The 25,280-nt window shown below is 36.5% G+C and overlaps 1 protein-coding gene across 6 annotated transcripts in view; it reads right to left on the bottom strand.

Annotated features, from left to right (window-relative positions):
* The window catches only part of CCSER1 (coiled-coil serine rich protein 1), a 613,005-nt gene that overhangs the window by 305,395 nt on the left and 282,330 nt on the right, over positions 1-25,280 (bottom strand). The gene's annotated exons all lie outside the window — the stretch shown is intronic.

The following is a 25,280-nucleotide window of genomic DNA, read 5'->3' as shown; positions in this document are numbered from 1 at the left end:
TTTAAGGTTGTTGACATTGTCATCATTTGCATAGATAAGTTATGTAAAAGAGGAGCATGGAGACTCTTTTTAATCTGCAATGGTAATAATGACAGAAGAACAAAATCTTTAAGAAAATGCAAATATGATACAAAATTTTTCTGAAGAATACTAGAATACGCAATAATTTTAGGGAAACAAGTCCATGAGTGCCATGATTTAATAAATTTAGCTTACGCAATTAACTAATAAGGTATCTGTTTTCACATCAATATGATGAGACCCATTTGATAGGCACAAGCTCTGAAAGTAAAGAATATTGCTGCACCCAATTAAGTTTCACCAATGTAGGAATACATATAAATGTAGGTACTGCATTTTATTCAGTCAGCTAAGAACAGAAAAAAAATAACAAAACCTTGTTACAAGATCCCTATGTCATAACTGATATCAGACAGAATTCAGAATTGATATTTATTGAGGAAATCATTGAGTTTAAATACATACGTATGTTATACCATCTCTGAAAGAAAAGACAATAGCTGCTTCTTGAATAAAGGTAATGTAAGTAAAGGAGGAAAGAGGGTGACATGGTGATTATTCATGAAGGAGACAGAGAGAAACAGGCAGTTTACAACCCAAGCAACACAGAGAGCTAGCTGAGGAATAAGAGAGACTATCAGAAAGTCAATATGTTTACCAAATCCATCACTTTCTTTTCAGTACAGTTACAAATACTAACACTTAGGCTCCTGCCATTGATCATCAAGGAAAATGACTATTTGTTAAACAGAAAGGAAGAAGAGCTCCTTTAGATTAAATTCAAAGTGCAGTCAAAACTGAAGACCTCCTCTTTGAGAATGCTCTGTCTTAAAGATGGACAGTTTGTGTTTTAATTTACACAGAACTGAAAAAAAAAAAAAAAAACTAAGCAACTGCTTTCCAAACCAAATCATGCATGCTAATTTTCAATTACAAGTTAATGGGAAGACAGTCCAACACAAACTGTCTCAGTATGAAAATCAGCAATGCAGATTGACCCCTGCACACTGCATGAGCTGCAAATTTTTCAGCAGCAGCTAAAATCTAAGAAAGACCAAACAACCTCAATGCTGAGGTTGCTTTCACAAGACTTCCCAGGGCACGTCTCCACATTGGCCTTAGCAGAACATCAGCTCCTCCTACAAAATGGACATGAGACAGCCCTTGTCTGGACAGCATACTGACATAGCACCATGCCTGGACAGTTCTGTTAAACTGTCACAAGACAGGGAACAACGTTATGGGCATCATGACTGTATACCTTCTGGACTGCTGTGAGTCTTGCCAGACTGGAGCACTGGCACAAGAGACTAGGTCTGACTGCAACTATCCATGCATACATACCCTCAGCAGCCCCTCCAACAACTCCAGCAATTTTTTCTCCAACAAAAGAAAAGAAGCAGAAAAGCTTCTCTGCAGTCTAAATTAAATTCAGTGTCACTAACATAGTTTGTTATAGCAAAGAATTGAGTGAGACAGTATCACACATCAATCATTTTAAGCAACATAGCATGTCCCACTTAAGTCTGCTGGCCACATCTTAATAACATTTTGTAGTCTAAAGTTTCCCATACAGAAGAAAATACGATTGTGAGAAATTCATTCAATGGACACTCTTTATTTGTTAATCTCTAAGCCCATTCTGTTCTCATAAAAGCAGATTGCCTGCCTAAATTTGATAGATTTTAGTTATAAATCAGGAAGATGTTTTAACATTAGGCTATAATGACAACATACAATTTATCACAGATTTTGAATATCATTTGTATCATAATCATACAAACAAGACTAAATAAGGAAAGATATATTTCCTAATTTTGCAGAACTTTACAACAATAACATTCTCTACGCATACTTTTAATGCATTCTTCTTCCATAAGTGGGTTCCATAAGTGCACAGAATTAGTGCACAGAATGTTGCAAAGGTTTAAACATCTAAACTCCATTTTCTACACAAAAGATATCTGAATATCAAGCAATTCAACTATTTCCTCAGTACAACTGTTTAAGAAGTATAGTCTTGTCTATTCAGAAAAAAAAAAAAAAGAAAAAAAAGATAGAGTACGTTTAAGTGCTTCAATTTTTATTTATTTATTTATTTATTTTTTATTTTTTTTTAAATTTGGAGCAGGGTGTTAAAAAGCAGCAAATGGATATCAGAATTTCGCCAGTAGCTATTCAACAATTTCAATCATTAATGTTCAATTTTATTTTTTTTCCAATTTCTACAGCTGATCAGCCTAAATATATATCATCTTCTCTGCAAAATGAACAGGTAGAAGAGAGTTGCTTCTGGGCTGTGGAAATCATTTCTACTTGGAGACAGATGTTTTAAAGAAAGTAATTATCAGGAAATTTCTTTAGAATGAGTTGAACAAAAGGAAGAAAATAAATTTCTGAAAACAAACATTTCCCATATATATGTTCTGCTTGGTGACTGAAGACCAGAACCCTCTTGTGGACAGAATCCCACCATTTCAGCTAGATGAAAGAGAAGGAAGGGTCTTTACGGATCTGCTTTAAAGTAGTGGTAAGCTTGATGTTGTTTTGCTCTCTTCTATTTGTGCACACCTATCTCAAAACATAATCCTGTATGTCAACATAAAATGTCTAATGGCAAATTAGAGAACGCAAACAGGTTTTTCAAGCAATACAGCAGATCATGCATATACAAATACACATTGTTAAAGCCATACTCCTTTAAAATCAGTAGTCTTTGAGCCTTCAGCCACTGTTCTTTAAATGAAAACAGATTCACCTCACCTCATAAACTGGGACTTTTCCCACTACAGAGCCCTGTATTTAATCTGATCTTCTCTAGCAAGAGACTTATGTATCAACCTTAGTTAATTGTATCATAAAATTTATGCATATCACTCACAGACAGAAGCCAATTTAATTTGCTACAACTGCTTTTCAACAAGGGTAAACACTGCAATGATAGTTGGCAGACATGAACTTCTCTGGAGATCAGTATCACAACATATTGATCTAAGAAGTTAATCCTGACAGAGAAGAAAACTTTTTGTGGATATTAGAGCTGTAAAGCAAATAAATCTTTATAATAACAGAAGAAAAGACAACCTGTGTACTTTATAGCTTTTGCTAAGGAGTAGTAGATGAATACTGATGTTACTTCTGGGGTGATAGTTTTAGTTGTATCATGAGTTTCGCCACAACTTTATAATCTAGAAGCTGAGTACAACTGAGAACTGAAATAAGTGCAGTCAGCAAGCTCAGCAGTGACATTTTGATACACTGAAGGTAACCAAAGGCCTGTAAATGGATTCATTAATGGATCTGCACAGTATCTTTACGAAATATTGTGCTTAAATATTATCATCCTGTTCTATCAAGAACCGTGATAAAAGAAGGTGAAGCAGTTTGCTTAAAACTAGACAAGGCTGTTAAAAACAAAGACGGGAATCAGGAATTCACAACTCCAAGAGCTCTAATTATTCATCCATGCATTGTTCCCCCCTATGCTTTTGGACTGCTGTGATATCTGTCCATTCCAACTTACTCAACATCATTAAGAGTTTTTACTGTTACATACACTTAATGCAAATAAAATTACTACAAACAAAATCAGTTTTGGTAAGAAAAAACATCAGGCACGTGAAATAAGTTTTCAACTGTCATCCTCCTCCATGTTCAATTAATTTTCCCCCACACTTCCCATCTCACTCAATGACAAAGAATGGAAGCGCTTACTTAAAATGTGGCTAGGTCTACTTCCTATCATATTTGAATACCACGTGGGCAGTTACTTGTAATTGTATTTCACATGTCTTTTGTTAGTAGGTACAGTCAATTATTCTGATTACTACCAATTGCAGTTATCAACTGAGATATTTTACTGTTGTTTTCAGATATTTGGCTGGTACATTGCCTACCACTGTACATAGCTGCTCCCATAGCTCTGAAGGCTGCGTGGATCTTGTGTCTGTCCTGTGTAATCTTAGTCCCCGCAGCAAGGGAGAACCAAAAACGACAGCTGATACCACTTTTTGCAACTTTTATGTACCAGGAAGTGAGGCATAGGTAGACAAGTTCTTAGTGGTTCAACCATCTACTTAACCAGCACTTTGGATACAGGCAGACAGATTAGGCACAATTTGTCTTACCATCTAGGCAAAGCTAATCACTTGAGCTGTGAAATGTCAGTGGGAATATCACTTCATTTAAGATGCTAAATTGTCACTTAACAGAATTTGTATAACTAGTACTGTTTATTTTAGAAGACCTAGAATTCCCAGCAACACTAGGCAAACACATTAAATGTGGTATTCTGCACGTTAATTAAATAGTTTAGACTCAGATTAAATTTTCACATTGTTTAATTTACATTTAATTTACGCAAAACATTTACATTTCATTTAGTTATCTCCACGTTCCTTATATTAAATACAGAGTCATAAGGATACTGAAGTACGGGGAAAAAAAAAAGTTATCATGCTTTTCAATTGCTAAAAGAAGAGGAAATAAAAATACCTAACATATATATTATCTGGTTGATGGTAGAAGGAGAACATCATCTTAAACATGTAGAATTTGTAAACAAAATAGAAAGCTGAACTAAGACTCTAAAACAGGGTCAAAAATTGGAGATTGCTGGCTTAATATTGAGTAAACTAAGTGAAAAAAAATGTCTGTTTTTAGAAGCACAACATATTTTTACATAACAAAAACAAAAAAAAATCACTACATAATTAACAGCTATATATTAACAAATATACCCACATCTGTTCTCCTTATTTCCATCTTTATTTTTCATTGCTCATCCTCTCATTTTGTTTTCCTTGCTATCCTCCACAGACACTCCTAATAAATAGAGACACAGGTTTCCTTGGATAGATTACTTCCCCAGCACCTAAAGCTTAGAAGAAGGGTCCAATTATCTGTTCATTAATTCATAAGGGAGAAACACATTTACTTTCCTATATAGAAAAACTGCACCAAGTTAATATCTAAAAACACTACTGACTTCTATCTGCAAGTGAAATGTAATTTTTAAAGTAACGCAGATGATGATTTTAGGGTTAATATCTCTTTGTGATGTGTTCTGTAGGATCATCAACAATTGTCGCTGCATGAATTGGGATTGTTACTACATATCATATTAAAAGTAACTCAAGTCATATTCTTTTCCAAACAAAAACAAAGGGGTGTTTTCATAGACACAAACATATTGTTGATGACACATTGGAAAACTGATTTCCTTGAGCAAAATTCTACTCCCTCCCAGTTTCTATTGTTTCTTTCCTACTTCATTGACTATACTATCCAGCCATGAAACTGTTATTGTATGTCTTCCGTAATAATATCCTATAACAAGTTTTTTTCATCTTTCAGCAGACAAGTACTCTTCAGGGATCTTTAATCTACAGGCTGCCTATTTCAATTCTTTTGTTTCTTTGCAAGAGATCCTTCAGGTTCAAATACAAGCACTTTTCTTCCTCAAACTACATTCAATTTTGCAGCAAATACAAAGGCTGTTTAATACATAAGCTTCAGCAATGCTTTTTTCATTCCAGTCCTAGAAACATTTTCTCTCCAAAACCTGAATTACAGCACTAAGAGAACCAATAATCTGAATCTGGAAGGAACTGTCTGCATCCTCTAAAAGACGACTGTATCAGCAAAAAATCCAAGTCTGGGGCTTCCTAAGGTTCCTACTGCTTTTTGACATCCAGACTCATCATTTTTCTGCCCTTCCATACAAAATGATTATAAAAGAAGTAATTGATTAATTAAACTGAGAAGGATCAAATCTAGTAAAAGAATCACCTCTTTCTGTTTCTCTATTCATGCATGTTCTGCATTATTAATGTGTCATATTATACTGGGACAGAGATACAAGTTGAAGACATAAAGGAGCAGACCATAGGATCAGAGAATGTCTTGGACTAGAATGGATCTTAAAGCCCACCCAGTTTCAACCACCCTGCTACGAGCAGGGTTGTCAACCACTAAATCAGGTTGCCTATGGCCCCATCTAACCTGGCCTTGAACACTTCCAGGGACAGAGCATCGACAGCTTCTCCAGGCAGCCCGTGCCAGCATCTCACCACTCTCTTAGAGAAGAATTTCTTCCTTATATCTAATATAAAGCTATGCTCTTTCTGTTTAATACCATTACTCCTTTTCCTGCCACTACATCTCCAGACAAAGAGTTTGAATAGATGCACTACAGTTATGTTCAAGAGAATAAAATCACACATCGGATATACATTTATATGCTATGGATATGAGTAAATAACTGCCTTGATAAGCTAGGAAATAAACGCTTCTAAAAATAAGCTGTTCTGTAGGCTCCTCTGAAGTGACTGATCAGCACTACTGAAACCAGACATGGACTTAGGTACCAAGTTCAGCAAAAAATATTTCATGTACACATATTAATACAATTAAATGCTTTCTATGAAGCTCTGAAATATGTTGATGATCCTCTTTCAGCCTATGTAACATCTTTTTAGTCTACAACATAAAGGCATGAATCCTTCAGCTAAAAAAAAAAAAAGAATCTGTTTGTACTTTATATTATTTTTTTTTAATACATATATTTTCTCATGCACTCATTCAAAAAAATCTAGACATGCTTTATTGTTCAATACATCTCTTTACCTGTGCATATCTATAGGTATGATATCAGTTTCAACAGTCTGTCTGTCAACAGTTGTCTTCTGCCTACAGTTTCCCTGCCAGATATTGTTTTCATGTGAATTAAGATAATGTTTCATACTGTTAATAAACCTTACTTTTTAAATCTGAATTTAAATTAAGTCAGTTTGAGTTTCATTAATAATTTGCAGTCCAATCGTCTGTTTTCCACCTTAATTTTAATTTGCAAGCATCAAGCACAAAATTGCCAGACTCTCAGACTGGTGTTTTTAATGCAAGGCTATGTTTTATTTTTCTGTCTCTCTCTTTAAAAAGAATCAGTTTCTCTGAATTGCTATGAATTTCAGTGAGGTTTTAACAAGACACTTTGCACTTACTAAATGTTGTGACTGCAATTATTCTCACTTCATCATCAGTTCTCAAAAGAGTTTTTACAATTTCAGTATGGAACCTTTTCTGACAGAGTATTTTAACTTATTTAGACGAGATGCTTCATCTTCAAAACTGTCTTGAATTCCCTAGCAAAATTTAAAAGAAAACATCTTAAATATCTGTACATGTCCTCTGCTAGAACAAGGCAGACAGTTTTTCCTCACTGCAAGAACCGAATGACATTTCACAATTTAAAGCGTGGTTCCCTGCTTAAAAGCCTTCATTAGTATGATTTTATAGAAATTTAAGGTGAATGTTTAGCAAGCAAGTTTTGTCATGTTATTTCAATCACAGTATTTTTAACAGAGAAGTTCTCTAGTGTCTTCTGAAGGTCTGTATATTATGAGGCAATCCCTCCGCTCTTGAAATACAGGATTACTGATCACCATTGACACAGTTTTGAAGCATGCTGAGCCTGCTTTATGGTTCATCAGCAACTTCCAAGGTCGTGTTCATCTAAGTTCAACAAATATTCTTTGATTTTGTAAACATGTGGGACACTGAGTTTCTACCTTCTGACAGCAGCTGTATTCTTTCTTAAGAGAAAGAATAAAAAGGGAAAGGCACAATGAGAAATTCAACTCCCACACTGGAAGAGGTTTCAATGGAAATTACCCCTTCTGCAGTCAGATCTCCAGTCTTTCCATCTGCACTAGCTATTCTTCCCTTTTCAGCTCCAATACCTGCTTTTCTTCCCACCAGTACTGTCTTGCACAGTGGCTTATCTTCACAGTACTTCCCACTTCTGCATCCATCACTACCACTACTCCTATTTTGTCCCAATCCAAAATAAAATTCTCCACACCTTCTTTATTCTTCTCCTTTTCTTTGCCCTGTGCTCATCTCTCTCAGCCCATAAGTATAGGCTAATAAACATATATGTAGATGTGTGTCTATGTATGCACACACAAAAGTGACTGAGTGTCTGTGCAACTGCTGTGTTCTAACAGCCATATAGCTGGTTCACTACAAGAAAGATACGATCAATCTGCTCAAATACCTCAAGTCAGAAAATTACGTCAGGGGAATCACCACACAGCACACCTCATCACCAAACTCAGTACACTTTGGGGAGATCACAGCATGTTGCTTAAGAAACTGAAGCAACTTGTAGTGGGATGGTGGGTTTGACATTGCCTGTACTAGTGCTTAGGCACTGTGTTACTGTTATGTTCAGAGCCTTGGCTCTGCATTTTGCTTTCATATTTTTTTTGTTTAGCAGTAGTATTATATATTAAACTTGCTGGGAGATCTGAAGAGCATTTTATAAAGCCATTAGCAATAAAATATTCATTTTTCATTTACCTTATGTCCAGGAATACAAATGAGCATAATTTCTTCCTGCCCTTCAACATTAATAGGGAAACCAGGGAGAAAAATTGAACATACCTTTCACATTCATTAAACTACAATAAAAAGCAAAGAGCTTTTCAGATGCAGTTGCTTTCTTTGTTGTGGCACCGAAACACAGGCATTTATCTGAGAGCCCTGCACTTTTCAACTACCTATATTATTTCACATAAATCTCCACCTTTTCCCACCATTCTAGGCTCAGGTTATGTAAAAATTTCATGCCCAGTTTTAAAGTCACACCGTAAAATGCTTCCATGGGGGTGTTCTGTGCTCTAATCCAGTAGTAGTAGCTCAGTGCCACACAGTTATTCATTCACTCCCTGCCCTCCCAGTGGGATGGGAGGGAGAATCGGGGAAAAAACAACAGGAGAGCTCACGGGTTGAAATTAAAACTATTTCTTAAAAAAAAAAAAAAAAAAAAAAAAAAAAAGATCAGCAATTATGATAATGTACTGATGCTCAGAGCAGCAGCTGCCCCCATGACCAACTCCTCCCAGTTTTATCAATTTCACATGATGCCATATCGTATGTATTATCCCTTTGGCCAGTTTAGGTCAGCTGTCCTGATTCTGTCTCCTCCCAGCTCCCTGTGCTTCCTTAGCCCCACTTACTGGCAGTACCAGAAGCTGAGAAACTGAAACGTCCCTGGCTCTGCACAGCACTGCTCAGCAACAACTAAAAATTGGCGTGTTACCAAATAAGTTTGTTTTTTTTTTCCTCCTAAAACCAAAACATAGCACTATAGCAGACACTATGAACCACAGAATGGCTTAGGTTGGATGGAACCATAAAGATCATGAAACTCCAAGCCCCCTGCTGTTCTGTGGGCAGGGCTGCCAACCACTAGATCAGGACCCCACTGCCATCCACTGCCCAGGGCCCCATTCATCCTGGCCTTGAATACTGCCAGAGATGAGGCATCCACAACTTCTCTGGGTAAAGAAGTTTTCTTCTGTGAAGAAAATGAACTTTGTCCCAGCATCAGCACAAAGCATTAGCAGGCAGGTAAAATCAGAGATGATGAAGAGATGGGTACACTCAGCAGAGGATCAGAGAAACAGGATACACCACTGACAGTGGGTACATCACACATCCCTTAAGTATTTCTGATGATGCCCAGGGATTTCCAAGGACTAATGGGCAATAATAAAGGGAACTCCTTTTCAGCAGGAATTATTCAGAAGATACAAGCCATTTACATGAGACACCTGTGACTACCAGTAGTACATGTGGAACTTGCAGAATGCTGCCTTGAGCACAGCTTGTGTCAGAAGCCCAAGTCAGAGCGGCTTTGGAGCTGCTGAAAGGGGACGTGCTCATCCTTCAACTCATTTATTTCATTTAATAAGAGGTTGAGTGCAAGCAGCACCCAGATTCTGCTTCTCAGAGCAGTTCTTGCCAACCTCAGGGCCAGCACAGTTCAGTGAAAAACATAGCTTTAATCTCCCTACTCATACTCTCTTGTTTTTCAACTGGACTGTGACTGGCTTCCTTTTTTCACTGCTAGAACACTTTTTACCCATGGGTTAGTGTTTGAAAGATATTTGTCTTGAAAAAGAAGATTTTTTTCAAGAAGTTCAAGAACTTCTAAAGAAAAGTCAGGACAATTAAACACATACCAGGAGAACAGAGATGAGTCAGAGGCTAATAAATGGAACACTCCACAGGTGCATGAATATTTGAACTATATTTCACACACAAAAAAAAGGACATTACAAATTATTGAAAATGAGTAACTCCTTTTCACGAACCTTGCTACCATCATGCTGACTAGTAGAACGATAAAGACTTTAATTATGTACATTTAATCTCATTGTGGTTAGTGCCAATAAATTAGCATGTGCAAAAAGAGTTGTATTTGCATTATCACTACTATTAAAATGTGCACGAAATGCTGCACTAGCAAAGGCTGGGCACAGCACGCCCACAGTGCTCAGCCCTGCAAGACCAGACCCTAATTGTGGATGAAGATATATCAACAGCAGCTTTGTACCTCAGAGCCTGTACAGTGCATTGTTTCTGCATCCAAAAGCAGACACATAGCCACAGCGAAGTCTTGCACAAGTCCCTGATCCTTAAGGATAGCTACTGAGCCATTTATAAGAAAAAAGATTAAAACAAAGCAAAGCTGAGATCCAACTTATACAAACAATATATTCTTTCAAAGAGTCTAATGAAGAGAGGAACAGAGAAGAGGAGAAAGTAAAAGACATTGTAGAGAGCCATAAGAGATGGGAAGCCACACCCCTCTTCATCAGCTAAGTTAGGGACACCTTCCTGGTAAGCACAGTGCATAACCTCTTGGTGAAGAACACCTGGGATAGCATGTATTCCACTGGCACTACTGCCATACATCAGCAGCCACTGCATTTATCATTGACAATCCCAAATCTACTATGTCTGCCACTTCAGTAAAGCATCTATTCCTTAAATGTTTGTGAAACTTGCTAATGAAAGCTGTTGTGGGGGATGCTCTGGCAAGCAAAGTCAAACTGTAACCTTGATGTGACACTTTCATCATGACACACAAGAAGTCCCTTGTCACAGAGGACTGCTAAAGTACTAGACATTGGAAAAAGTTGGCTGTATTTAAAATGGTCTTTCACCTCCCCTGTGTAACTGGAAAACACTGCAACCCTGCAACCCAGATTACAAGAACCATGACACATTCATTTGGCACATCCCAAGAAAGTAGAGATATATCTTTTCAGCTCCACATGTCCGTGATCCCATTTCTCCAGCTGTTATTCCATGGACAGCAAGGAGGCAAATTCCTAAATCATAAACTCAGAGATGAGAATCCACACTGCTGGACATGGGAAGTGTGTAGAATCTGCATTTGGCCAGCATGAAGATAAATTAAAGACTGCTTTTGTGTAAGGGTTTACAACTCAAAACAGAAGGTGCTTTCGTCAGCAGCAGATCTTCCCATGATTATTTGCTTTGCTATTGTCCAAAAGAGATCTGTGGATGAAGTATGTTAAAGACAATGGGGACATTTTGAAAGGATTCCAGAGTGCTTCAGGATGGCACAGAGCCAAACAGCTGACACCTCCATGAAATTCATAAAAGCCATAACTGAAAGATCAAGGAGATTTTTGTGTACAGAAGCTACACCTCGCAAAACTTGTAAGGCTGTTTGATAACTGTAATGCACATGAAAATAAGCAAGATCCAGGAAACAAAATACACTTGGATTTCTCAGTATTTTGTAATAAGTTTCTTTTCCAAAGTCTCTTAAAAAAATGAAGCTGTCATGGGTTAAGTGCAAACAGTAAATCATCTCCTTTCTAAGCTACAGACCAAAGGCCTGAAAAAGTTCTGAGAGACCTCCAAAAACTAAATAGGAGGATTTGGGAATAGCTGACCCCAAACCAGAGCACAAAAGAAACCAAACTGTCCTCATCTGACACATTCCAAAAGAGTTTAACATCAGGCTCTATCAACAGGCTTCTCTGGCAATTTGAAACAGCACAAAGCAAGAGCCAACATGTCAGATTTTGTTTTGTCCTCATCACTCTTTGCACACAAAGGGCAATCTTGGAAAGGATGTTACATGCTGTGAGAACAGACAGCAATGTTTTGGCAACGAGTTTGCACTAGAACACATGAACTGAACAGATCAAATAGGTGAAACTTATAGCACATATGCTGCATGGACAAAAATGTATTTGTGAGATATTTCAATTCTAACACAAGAAACACTGTTAAAAATCAATATTGCCAATGCCTATTTTATTCTATCTTTAAATTAATGCCCGCATGCTTTTTTTTTTTTTTTTTTTTTAAACCAAAAGTTCAGCTTCAGGCAGCAGACATAATGACAGCTTTTTAAAAGATCCTGGTGCTTTTTTTTTTTTTTTTTTTTTTTAAACATACCTCACTCACATTGCAGCACTATGATGTTGCAGAGGGCCTGGAAGTTGACCACGGTTGACCAAAAGTAAACTCTGCTATCAGGGTTCAGTCCTTTCTAGTATAACTCAAGTTCTTTCACTAGGTTACGCTGGTAATTTGGCAGTAAAATGTCTAGCTGTTTTCTGTATCAGAAGGGTACTGGACAGGCGCCTGGAAGCAGTTTTAACTCATGTTATAGCCAAAGCTTGCTCAGAGACACATAGCTCCACCCGGAGTGTGGAAAAGTCATGTCATTTATTTGTTGCTATTCTAGATGGCAGGTTTGAAGAGAAAAAGTCAGAAGCAATCTAATAATTCATTATTATCCAATTCCCTGCTTGTCCTGAAAATATCATTGCATCAATTTGCATTAATGTACAACAGAATTTTAAAAAGTAAAAATAACACAATCCTTGAATCCTAATTGATCTAATGTCAATTGCAATGAAGTAAACTTAATGGAATTGATAAGCTGTGAATCGTGTGACATACAGGAAACAGAATCCACAATTTAGATTAACCACGAAACACAGATGAGTAGATCTCCGTGCAGTATCCACTTTGCCTGCCAGATAAGGGTTGTTTTTGTTTGTTTGTTTTTGTTTTTAGTTTCCATTTTGTTTGGTGTTTGTTTTTTTTTCCCCCAAAAAATAAATAGATATGGACTTAAAAATTCTCACTAAGGTAATCAGTTGCTACTTTGCAGAGCCTAGCAATTATGATTGCTAAATTCTATGTTTGATTTACCTTTTAGGAAGGGTACCTGATGTGTTTTTAGTAAGCACATTCAATTATTCAGAAAAGCTGCACAATCACAGGAATAACCGTATTAAGTTCAAGAACCAGTAAAAGCCAAATAAATGGGAAAGGTATCTGAAGGGTCATTTATTGACTCAGAATACATAAACTGTTGATTTTCATTCAAAAATATCATGTTTGGTAATCAGCCTCATCATTTACAGCACAGCCAGACATTATTACTCTAAACTTGGAATACATTTGTTAAGGTCAAATTATGAGAATCAACTGAAGTGCTCACACAAAAAGCTCATACAGACTATTATGCAAAATTAGAGAATTTGGCATCTACTCTTTGTATTTACCAATGTTTATGTAAAACTGCATTTTAAAAGGTAGCCATGAGGCTAAATTCTCTCACTAACTGCTAAACATTCAGAAACAATTTTGTTGCAGAAAGGGAGATTTTCCTTGAACATAGGCTTCCATAAAATTCCAAATCTTCAAACAGACAAGCATGGGCCTTAACAGATTTATGCAGCTGTGATTTACACCCAGTGGTCACAGATATAAGTGATTTATGCCCCTGTTTTGCAAGCCATTTTAAGCAGATGAAGGGTACAGCCTGCAGTGAGAGTCATGTACGACTGCTGCCTGAAGTAGTGAACAGATATGAAGAATCACAATTTAAAGAGTCTAATCTATTAGACCAATAACAAAGGAAGAAGCAAAAGAAACATTAAGTTGGGGGAAAAAAATGAAAAAAGTGTGTGAATATCAAAATAACATTGGTAACTTCATTTTCTATTTTTAAGCAATATGATTGTTTCTGCAGTCTCATCTATGACTAAATCCGATTAGTGGTTTATAGTAGAAAAAGAATCAAAGCATCAATTCTCAGAATCATTTAAATACTTTTCAGGAAGAGAGGGCCTTTCTCCTTCTTCCACTATTCCAAATCACTATCCAGGCTGCAAGCATTTACAGTTTATCTTAGAACATTTGTATAAGCACGGCTAAATAAACCTGTGTGCCAAAATGAGCCAGTTCCTCCAGCTCTGATCTGGCTTCTCCCCATGGATTGTCTGTGCAGGGAGCTTTGGCACAGGAAGCTAGGACACGGGCATATATGGTAAACAACACATTTGGGAATAACATGCTACTCTTCTCACAACTGTGAGTATAAAATTTAATTAAATGCTATTTTAAAATTGAAGAAAATCTATTGCTCTGTAAATGCAAATTATTACCAGGCTTCATCTTCTGGATAAACCCTGATTTTTCTCTCACATTCTGTATTTATAGAGCAAAATAGGGAAACTGGAAATTTCAAAAGGTCAAAACCTTCCATACATCATCACGAAACTCTCCAGCTAACAGTACTGTACTCTTAACAACTCAGCTTAAGGCCTCTTGATGATTATTACCAGAAGAATTTCTAAAAATAGCATCAATTGCTCAATGCTGGAAGAAAAGAGAATAGGGTGTGATTGCTGAAAAACAAGTGTGGAAAAAAAAAAAGAACCTGTGTCTTTGATGTCTATTTTGACACCAGCCTCTAAGCATTTGACTTACTGATTATCAGCTACCTACACAAAGATACATGACTCATCTGACATATTATGTTTAAAAGAAACGTTTCGTATTATTGCATGTTTTGGGAAATATGGGATCTTCGTTTTCTTTATCCCAAGCAATCAGAGTAAAGAATAAAATTTAACACTACATCAAATAAAAAAAATATCCATGTTGCTATAGGATTCTGAGAAATTCTGAGGATAAAATCCTCAGATTTCAATTGTACATTGAATATTAACAGCACTTTGCACAAAACACAGCATATGTATTTTCATGCCTGATAAATTCCCAGGTGGAAACTAATTCTAAAAAAATTGCCCTACATCTCTGTAATCAATAGAGCTTGAATAACTTGTTGATTAATAACACTGAGGATCTACATTTTGTTCATGCTTTATAAAGAATTCCTTATGAAGAAAGGGTGGGAGTGGGTTTCTAATGTTGCATGACTGTCTTGTGAAAACAAATGACTTTTCAGAGATATTCCTGAAGGCCACCAGACAAGAACAGAGACATTTTGTTTCCAGTTGCCAAGGGATACAGACAATCACTCTACCCGACTTTCACACAGCGAATCATTACCGCATCTGAAAAATGGTGTTAGCAGGAATTTTCACCACAGATATGTGGATGACTCTTTCAGACATCCACACTTACTTGAAAAAATACTCACTTAGAACAATAACGAGCTCTTTAATTCTCTATCCAAAACTGCAGCTATGTATAAATTCAGAGTAAGGCTATGAATAAAGTCTCAGCAGTGGATCATCAACAACAGTTGTGGTATCTGATTTTGATCAGTAACTCTGTAGGCTTTGTATATTTTAAGACATAATAATTAATAGATTTCTATTTGTAAACATTAACAGGACAGTCTCTATTTTGGCACCATTTCAGCTGACACCTGAACAGACTGTTTTGATGACATGTGCCTCTGAAATAAAGGATCTCTCAGAAGAGAGAACTATGTTATTTCACTTGAAAGGGTGGGAAATTAGGAAGCCAAACGTATTCATGCTATTTGTAAAATGACTAGTTTATAATATTGCCTACAAGCCCAAAAAGCAACTGAAGAGCCAGCTTGAGACCACAAAGCTTATCACAGAAGGTAACTGAAAAATGGCAATTATTTATCCAGGTATTGATGTGCTCAGAAAAATATCCCAATTTAGAGCATAAAACTAAAGAGCACACATATTCAGTCTTGCAATATAACAGAAAACCTGTATTAGACAAATTCCCCACATTTAATTTACATGTGTTGTTTGTTGTTTTTTTTTTAACAGCTGAAGGAAAACCTGTAAACTGAAGATCTTACAAATGCTGAGAGATTTCAATTTGTCTTGCTGATTTGACATGTACACAATTAAAGTTTCTCACACGTCTGCACTTAATTGTTTGCAAGATTAGGCCTCAGGGTACAACAAGACAGCTTGTAATGACACCTACAGGCAGCCTGCCTAATGTTTTTCATTATAAAGAAGTCCTGTGACCTTTTCATCAAAGCTTTCATGCACACCCTCTTCTCTGCAGGTCTTTTATATTTAGTAGGAAACAGCCTTGAACTGAAGAAGTGACTTTTCTTTGTCTCAAGAAATCTTGAGGAGGCAAAAGCCATTTAAAAGTACAATTTCTCAACACTTCTCCGCATTCCTTGGGAAAATGTCAGCAGCCTACCTAAACAGTAATCCATAAAAGATAAAAATACATATGACTTTGCCTGTAGCACTGCTGAAACACTGCTGGGTGCTACTATCTCCACCAGAGAATAGCTGTGTGTTGACGGAAAACGGAAATTGTCCATTTGCTCTATGAAGACTTTTCCTTAAAAATCCAGAAGATGCATCTGTATGTTATCACACTACCAGCACCAGGACCATAATTTTAAAATTATATTTTTAGAACTTTTTAGAAAAATCTATGTAAAATATGACATACATATGTGCGTCATGCATACGTATAAACAAGGCCCATGTACCCCTCCTACCTCAACTATATATATTCTTCCACATACAATGGGTATATGCAAGTACTCAAAATATCTGCAGCATTTTCAGTTGGGGTCTGTATGCCGCCACAATGGAACATGAAGTAAGGTGGGCTTTTTTTTAAACTGTCACTTTTTAAGTTTGCTTACATTTATGTACAATATTTTCATTATTTCCCAGCGTGAAATAAAGATTTCATTGAGATTTCTGTTATGAATTAAAAAAGAAATGCAATTCTAAAAGCAAAAATTGATGTCCCAGCAATTAACCAAGATTTTGAAACTCACAAAACGTAGTCTCATATATATACCAACTAGTCCAATGTGAATGACAACTCACGTACAGGGACATGTACAGAAGTTGTAGGACCTAGTTTTACCTAACACTTATTTTATCAGTGGAATGGTGTTTTGATTTTCTTAGCCATGTGAAACAACAATACAAAACAGCTTATGCATGAAACAAAGAATTCACCTGAACAGAACTATAAGACAGAGCACCTCCCCTATGAAGACAGGCTGAGAGAGCTGGGGTTCTTCATCCTCAAGAAGAGAAGGCTCCAAAGAGACTTTATAGCAGCCTTCCAGCACACGAAGGGGGCCTCCAGGAAAGCTGGGGAGGGACTTCTTGTCCCGTCACTACATGTTCTTATAAGGGGAAATGGTTTTAAATTAGAAGAGGGTAGATTTGGACTAAAAATCAGGAAGAAATTCTTTACTGTGAGGATGGTAAGACACTGGAACGGGTTACCCAGAGAGGTTTTGGATGCCCCCTCCCTGGAAGCATTCAAGGCCAGGCTGGATGGGGCTTTGAGCAACCTTGGTCTATGGGAGGTGCCCCTGGCTATAGCAGGGAGGTTGGAACAAGGTGATCATAAAGGTCCCTTCCAACCCAAACCATTCTATGATAAACTCATGGAAGCAGAAGAAAAGTACTTAAAATGAAACTGTATCAAAGATTCCTACAATACGTGGACTTATCACCAGAATTGTAGTAGAACATACCAGACAACACATATAGGGAAAATACTCATCACAATTGTTCTGCATTAAAAAGCATAACTGCTCAGGCTCCACATGTGCATGCCAATTGCTGATTCAGCTGACTGTTAATTACCAATGTGGACATCTGACATGCAAGAGCAGGCAGGAGATGTAGGAAATACATGAGAATCATACACAGCATACACAAAGAGATTATAAAAGCAAAAATGTTCAATGTATCTGCCAGCAGTTATGTGTCCTTCTCTGATGCACATCTGGGAACTTAAAAAGCAGTTCTCTGAAGATGAAACGCTAGAGCAGTTCCTCTTTGGATGGTACAGAAAGATTTCACTGTTGCCTTAAACTACAGACTAGTTTAAAAGGCAGCACTAGAAAAAAGGCAGCAGAGTAAAGAGAAATTGCTCTGTGCCTTAACATTGGTGACTTTCAGATCAAGAGAAGCAAATAGCATTTCTGTCATAGCCCTGCTCTTTTCCTTCAAGGCTATCATTTTACACACAACAAATTGTTTGAAAGTTATACGCACCTGAACTAACTGGCAAAGTTCCTTCAGTCTCAAAATGTGGGCAAAATAAATATGACCAGCCATGAGAGATCTCACAAGAGACAAACGGTGCAAAAGCATAAAAAGCAACTACAATATTCTCTTATTATGTTTAAACATAATTCAGCAAAGCCATTAACAGACTCATTTATTCTGCACCAAAAGTGTTTTTTTCACTGCTCTTCTAATATACAAAACAGATTGGTTACGACTCCTTTTCAAGATGAAAGCCATTACTATCAAGCCTTGCCTGTTGACCTGAAAGTAGGTGGTGATACTGCAGGCTCCCAGGTTTGTGCTGGTTGGAATGCTTTACCTGATCCCATTATTTTTGACTCCTGAATGAAAAGTTTTCAGTAAGTGTCCTTGAAAAGGATGTGAAATACAGGTGAATAGAAGGGAAGCCTGAACCAGGGAAGTGACAGAGACCAAGGGACATTGCTAGAGGCAGATCCCAGTTCAAGGTGGCTTGCAAGCTTGTTTGCACAGACAGACATGGCTTACTACTTAGCAAATAACGTGTTTGGTAGGGGCATGTTAAAGCTATGGCTTTAGTACAAAGCAGTAGAAGAGGTTAGAAATAGTTACATGTACTAATATAGTCATAGTAGCAGATTTGTTTTTTTATGATTAAAACTGGATGTATTCTATCCTCCCCATTTTGCTCAACATTAACTTTCCTTGTGCTACAACAATCAGTAGTGTGGTACAGCTCATGGAGAAGGAAAAAAAAAAAACACATTTCTAAAAAGTGAGAAAAGAGAAGGAAAGAAAAAATGAACAAACCTAAAGACTGAGGCATTGTGGAAACACTCTATTTGGTATTTCATTTTTTAAAGCATAAGCAAAAAGTTCCCTTCACAGTGTATGCAAGTGAAAAAAATTGTAATGGTGAATTTCATTTTCATGTTCAAAATGCAGCACTTCTCAGAAGTTTTATTGGCGTCTTCCTCCAAAATTAGATACACACCAACAAATATGTGAATGATTTTCAGTAAAGCATTCCTTCAGTTTTGCAAGTAGCAAATAAAGTAAATCAGGAGACAATGTAACACAGCTTTATAGCTTGCACATAAACCTTTTATTTCCTTTTAAAAAATATTCTTGTCTCTCATCTTTCCCCTGAGACATTTGCCACAGCATCTTTAGCATCTCCATGAAGAATGGGCAAGAAAATCTCATTTATGCATGGTGCTGCATACATACATTTAAGAGTGAACGTCTCTGTGAACTGGTATATATAACAAATGTGTAGGACCATAATATAGTTTTCTTTTAAGATGAAGTTTGAATCTGACTGCCTAGCAATGACTATACTATTTCAGTAAAAAGCATCTAAGAAGAATTGCCTCCTAAGTGATACTAGTAGGGAATAAAAGACACTTAGAAAGCATTGCTAGCAGGCTGCAATCAAAATGAAAGTATAAGTAGATTTCTTTCCTATATTTCTAGTGGAAAAATATCCAGAAGTTACATAGCTTAATTCAAAAGTATAAGAAATCAAGGGGGGAAAAAATCCAAGTTTATTCAAAAAGCATTCATAGCAAGCAGGCTCAAGCAAACCAGCACAAGTCAAAATTTTTGGAGCAAGGCTTGGTGCCTCATTGCTTTCCCCCCACAGGAATTTTGTTGATTAAGACGACTCTGAAAGCAGTTAAATACGGAAGCAGAGGCCAACTGCTTTGGCTGAACCCCACAGTATATTTGAACAGCCATTCACCCCTGCTAAAGGAAGATTTAGGCTCAAGTATCAATTACATACTGTAGATTCAAGCACTCGTACCCTAACTAATGCAAATCAACTCATATGAACTGAATAACAACTGTTTATGCCATAACTGAATTCATTCAACACTTTAAGATTGCTTCTTAGTTAATTGGCTCATGTTGGTTCTTGTCTATAAGCATGAGGGAGCATCAAAACCAATAACCCTTATCCACTTGTTAAGGCAAGGCTAACTGCAGTATAATTAAAAAAAGAGATTCAAGTCTAGGACCAATTAATTCATTTTCATATGAATAAATAGTGCCTCTGATACTAAGATGCAAAGAGTAAATAGACTGTCTAAAAGTTAAAGACTCCATGTCTGATTTCAGGCAATAATTTCCATTTGCCAGTGTCTCAGATCTGAGCTTCATCAACACAACCATTTTTCACCCTTTGCTACTTTAATCCCTTACTTATACACCACAAACAAAGAGCTTACCAACAGAAACACAAACAGTGAGCACAATGAAAATACACTGCTGTAGAATAAACACCTTTTCCTTGACAAAGACTTACTTCACAGAGATTACAGCCTACATTAGAAAATCGTATGAAAGAATTAAAGCAAAAACTAAGGGGCTGGGTGGAGAAAATGGAAAATACAGAGGTAACACATTAACTACACAGGTACCACAATGATACACATACTTTCTTATCTCATTACCTCAGACATTTGAGCTTTCTGTGAGATAGGCTACTGGGATGTTTTGTACTGAATTACAAAAATTTTAAATACAGTGGCTAAAATAATTGTTGACACTGCGTAGACAACATGAATCATTGAAATACCTAGCCCTGAATTGCCAAGGAGAAAGAAGAACCAAAGGAGAGACATTCTAAAGCCTTTCACCTCCCCTTCATCTCTTTATCAGTTCACAAACAAGTTTGTTAGAGTTAGAATTTAATGACTTTTTTTTTTTTTTTTTTGCATCGCATACAGCGAAGTAGTTTTACAAACCAATAAATTTTGAGATCTCATCTCAAAGACATAACCTCAGAACAACAAATGAGGACCATGCTAATTTTCATGCAAATAAAACTACATGCTTGTAAAGTTAACGTGAAGCCTCATGTTGGAAAGGGCTATTAGTTAGCTAAAACTCTTTCCAAATCAATATCACATAATGCCACAATCACACTGATTTCCTCAGGTTTTGGCATGGCTTTCATCACAGTTCCTCACAAAGTCTGGCAGTCTTTCTTCCATCACCTGTTACTTGTAAATTGTAAAACTCCTGTTTTTTTTTTCCTCTGAGGACAGTCAGAGTCACATTCCAACTATTTTGGCTCTCCCCAAGGCAAAAGAGACTTTCCTTATATCTTGTCCTTACACCCATTCAGTTTAGATTTCTAAAATATTCCTCCTCAACTTGAACAATAACAGCACTAAAGCATTAGAGTAGAACCTATTTAAAGAGGACAATTAAAAACCTACTATACAAATACACTACAACATATAAAAAATGAATTCTTTTGACTTCTTGACTTGATACAAGCAGATCTCAAACGCAAGTACTGACAAAACAGAAAGAATGCAAGTACTTTACATTATTGGAAGTTCTGACGCCCTAGAGGCTTCCCTCCTCTGCTTTCAATTGCTGATTCTATTCTTGAAGATAAATTTACATTGTTGTGAGTTTCAAGGATGTCCTGAGAAGAACACGTACTTTGGTTTCAAGTGCATTTCACACAAATCAAAAGCATATATAAGTATGTAATTGGAGTATGTGCTATTAGTTGAAACTTTAAAAAAATATATATATCCGAAAGGGGATGTGAAAGCCATTTAGAAACTCACATTTCATCAAAACAACTGGTCCTAATTGTAGTAATAAATGCAGTGCAATTCAACAAACATGGATACACAAGGAGGGTCATATCAATTTCAACAGAAACGTGTTCCTGAAAGCCTTTACATTTTAAGCTTTATACAAGTCATTTCATCATTCTTTCCAGTTTAGCATACTTTGATATAAGATCAAGAGCAGCTTCTTTTCCCCTGCCATACAAATGGCCTCTGTGACCACAGACAGCTATGCCATATGAGTATCACCAATGAAAGAAATCCTCATGCAACCACAATGTGTTTGAAATTTTCAGAAAAAGCAGATATGGCTTTCTTTAAGAAAAACGACAATTTTTAAAAGGATTATATTTCTATTAATTTACTAGTATTCTACATAGAAGTGGCATAAGATGATGTCTGCATCTTGTGGTTTCACTCCCAATCTGACTGAAATCTCTAAATGCAAAACTTGACAATAAACTCTTGGGCTTGAGGAAAAACGTTCAAAAATAAAGGCAGAATTAGAAAAAGAAAAGGAAATCAAGCTCCAGCAATTTCATACCATGAAGAAAAGTTCCATATGAAAATAAAAGGCTTACAGAAGGGAGTAGAACATGAATTCTTTAAAGAAATTTATCCCATTTGGATTGTAGCTGTTAATATTTTATTAACATAGTATTTTCTTCTACTGCATATTTCCAATTTTTATTATTGCACTGTGCAAAAAAAAAAAAAAAAAAAAAAGATTTCTTCTGCTCTGTAGAAAGATCACTATAGACTCTCTTTATTTGAGCAGATCTTCAATGCAGCTCTGCACCATAGGATCAGATCAGTACTGTAGAATCACAGAATGGTTTGGGTTGGAAGGAACCTTAAAGATGGTCTAATTCCAACTAATGGGCAGGAACAGCTTTCACTATACCAGGTTACTCAAAGTCCCATTCAACCAGGCCTTGAACACCTCCAGGGATGGGGCATCCCCAGCTTCTCTGCAGAAGTCTCTGGTCCACTGCTCACCACCCTTATAGTGAATAAATTCTTCCTAATACCTAATCATCCTCTTTCTTTTAATTTAGGCCCCTTATCCCTTGCTCTGTCACTACACTCCCTGCTGAAGAGTCCTTCCCCAACTTTCCTGTAGGTCACTTTCAGGTACTGGAGGGCTGCAATGAGGTCTCCTCAGAGTCTTTTTTTCCTCCAGACTGAACAAATCCAGACTCCTCAGCTTTTCTCCACAGGAGAACCTGCTCTAAGCTCTCTCAACATCCTCATGGCCTCCTTTGAACCTGCTCAACAGGTCTATGCTCTTTTTATGCTGGGGGCCCCAAAGCCGAATGCAGTATTCTGGATGGGCCTCATGAGAGCAGAGGGGAACAATCACCTCCCTTGACCTGCTGGTCATGCTGCTTTTTTGATGCAGCCCAGGATACAGTTGATTTTCTGGGCTGTGAGTGCACATGCCAGTAGAGAATAACAAAACAATACTTGAAAGGAACTATGCTCAAAGTGGACAGAAGGTTGAGCATAATCCCAAGAAAGATTATCTAGACAGATGGCCAGTTGTATTCAAGTGAAATAGACTGACAACATGAAACTACAAAGAGCAGCATAAAAATCATATACAGAAAAATCTGAAGGCTTAACATACCGTTCCTCATAAAAATGAAAATTAAAGACGCTATTTAAAGAGCATAATGTACTATGTTAAACAGATATGTTAAAATCATTAGTATACAAATCTAAGCAGAAAAAAAAAAATCTGACTTTGTTATCTCATCAACTGAATCAGAATTTATTTTCACCAGGATACTTGAAGACGTCATTCCTTAAAATCACTGTTAGAACTTAAGGCCTGAAATACATGCTTACAAAATTCTATTCCTATATGCACTGGAAAAGCACCAGGGACTGTGTAACAAACTACATTATTATAAGAGGTCTATTAAAGCAGAATGAAAAGATCAGATCCTACAGAAGTCATCCATAAATTTGTGCACACAAAAATGCAAAAATAAGGATGTTTTTTTAAATTCTTGTCCTTTGTTGTTTTTTTTCTTTTAAATTAAGACTGAAATAATCCTACCCTTCCCAGCTCAACTTTATTAGCAGTGACTAGTGTTCAAATTTTAGTTTATTTACCAGGTGCAAGCCCAGGATCAGTTACTGTTCTCAGACAACTGTCACCTACAATTTATAGAATAAATATAATATATACAATCCTTACAAAATACATTATCAAAATGGATGACAATGTGCAGTTATGTTATGTAACTTCTACAGCTCATACATAAAGAATAATGGGAAGAAATTAATGTATAGTTTGACACTGCCTTTACTTTAAAAAAAACAAACAAACAAAAAAAAACATTCCAGTTCAATTTTCCTTTCTGGCTTTTACCCATAGATCTGATACTGCCATACTTCTGCTATATATATTGTATTCTCTGGGATACATAGCTTCTGGTTATAATTAATAATTTTTCTTTTCATGTATACTATACAGGCAGAATACTTCCGAAATTTTACTAGTTATACAAGTAGAGCTGAATTCCTAGGCAGGTCAGCTTTCATTTCCTCTTGCTCCCAAACTGTGAAAAGTAAAGCATTACACTGTCCAGGAAAGAAGTGTGTAACCATAGTTAGATTACTCTTTCTTCCTTTAAGAAAGGGATACAAATACGTTTCAGTTGTGTAGCAATTTAACTCTGACTGTGCAAATGCCTCAGATATTCTATAACTTGCTAGAAGAAAAATGCCTTATCTTCACAAGACTTCTCATTTGGAGAAAAGGCAGAGTTTCAGAGTTTTTCAGCAAAGCAAAAAGGACATTTTCTTTCTTTCAGCAACAAGTCTTTTTCAGTGGCTATCTAACAATGCTTGTGCATGTCAATCTTTAGTGAAGGAGGTTGACTTTAATAACCACTAACATAACAAATAAATAGATAGAAATGGAGAAAAGTATTTATCACAAGAGTAAATGCCTTCAGGTTATGGAATAAACTGAGGACCTCCTCCAGTGGATTTTGACATATATATTACCTTATCTTCCTCCTCCAAGTCAATTAAGTTTTGAACTAACTCTTCAATCCTTTGCATTGTCTGCTTCCTAAAAGCAGTACATCACCACAACATCAAAAATAAAGCCTATGACAAAATCTCTAAAGGTTAATATGAAATCTGCACATTATAAAATATTTTTCATTTCTTTCAATCTCAGTGCCCAATTTACTACTTCAGATCAGGAGAAAACGGCAATAATTCTTCCAGAATTGATGAAACTGCCAAATGAATGAGCATATCAGCTAGAGGCATCGGTCCTTAGGTACAAGTTAATGAAGTCAAGATCCTGACTTAAGTATTAGACTTTATTCATAATACATGACCTTCAGTTTTCTAAGTGCCTAGGGAAAATCTGAAGGCAAAGCTGACCAAAAATCCCATTTTTTTAAGATTGCTGTTTAAGAAACAAGGAACTCTTGCAGTTTTCTTCTAAGAATTGGATTTTCATGGTATTTTTTTGCCTATTTCTTTTTAATCCATCTCTCTG

This window comes from Phasianus colchicus, chromosome 4, assembly GCF_987193195.1.
Source record: "Phasianus colchicus chromosome 4, bPhaCol1.hap1.1, whole genome shotgun sequence".
Classification (NCBI taxonomy): domain Eukaryota; kingdom Metazoa; phylum Chordata; class Aves; order Galliformes; family Phasianidae; genus Phasianus; species Phasianus colchicus.
The sequence above is the reverse complement of the archived record's forward strand: the minus strand, read 5'-3'. Positions and strand labels throughout refer to the sequence as shown.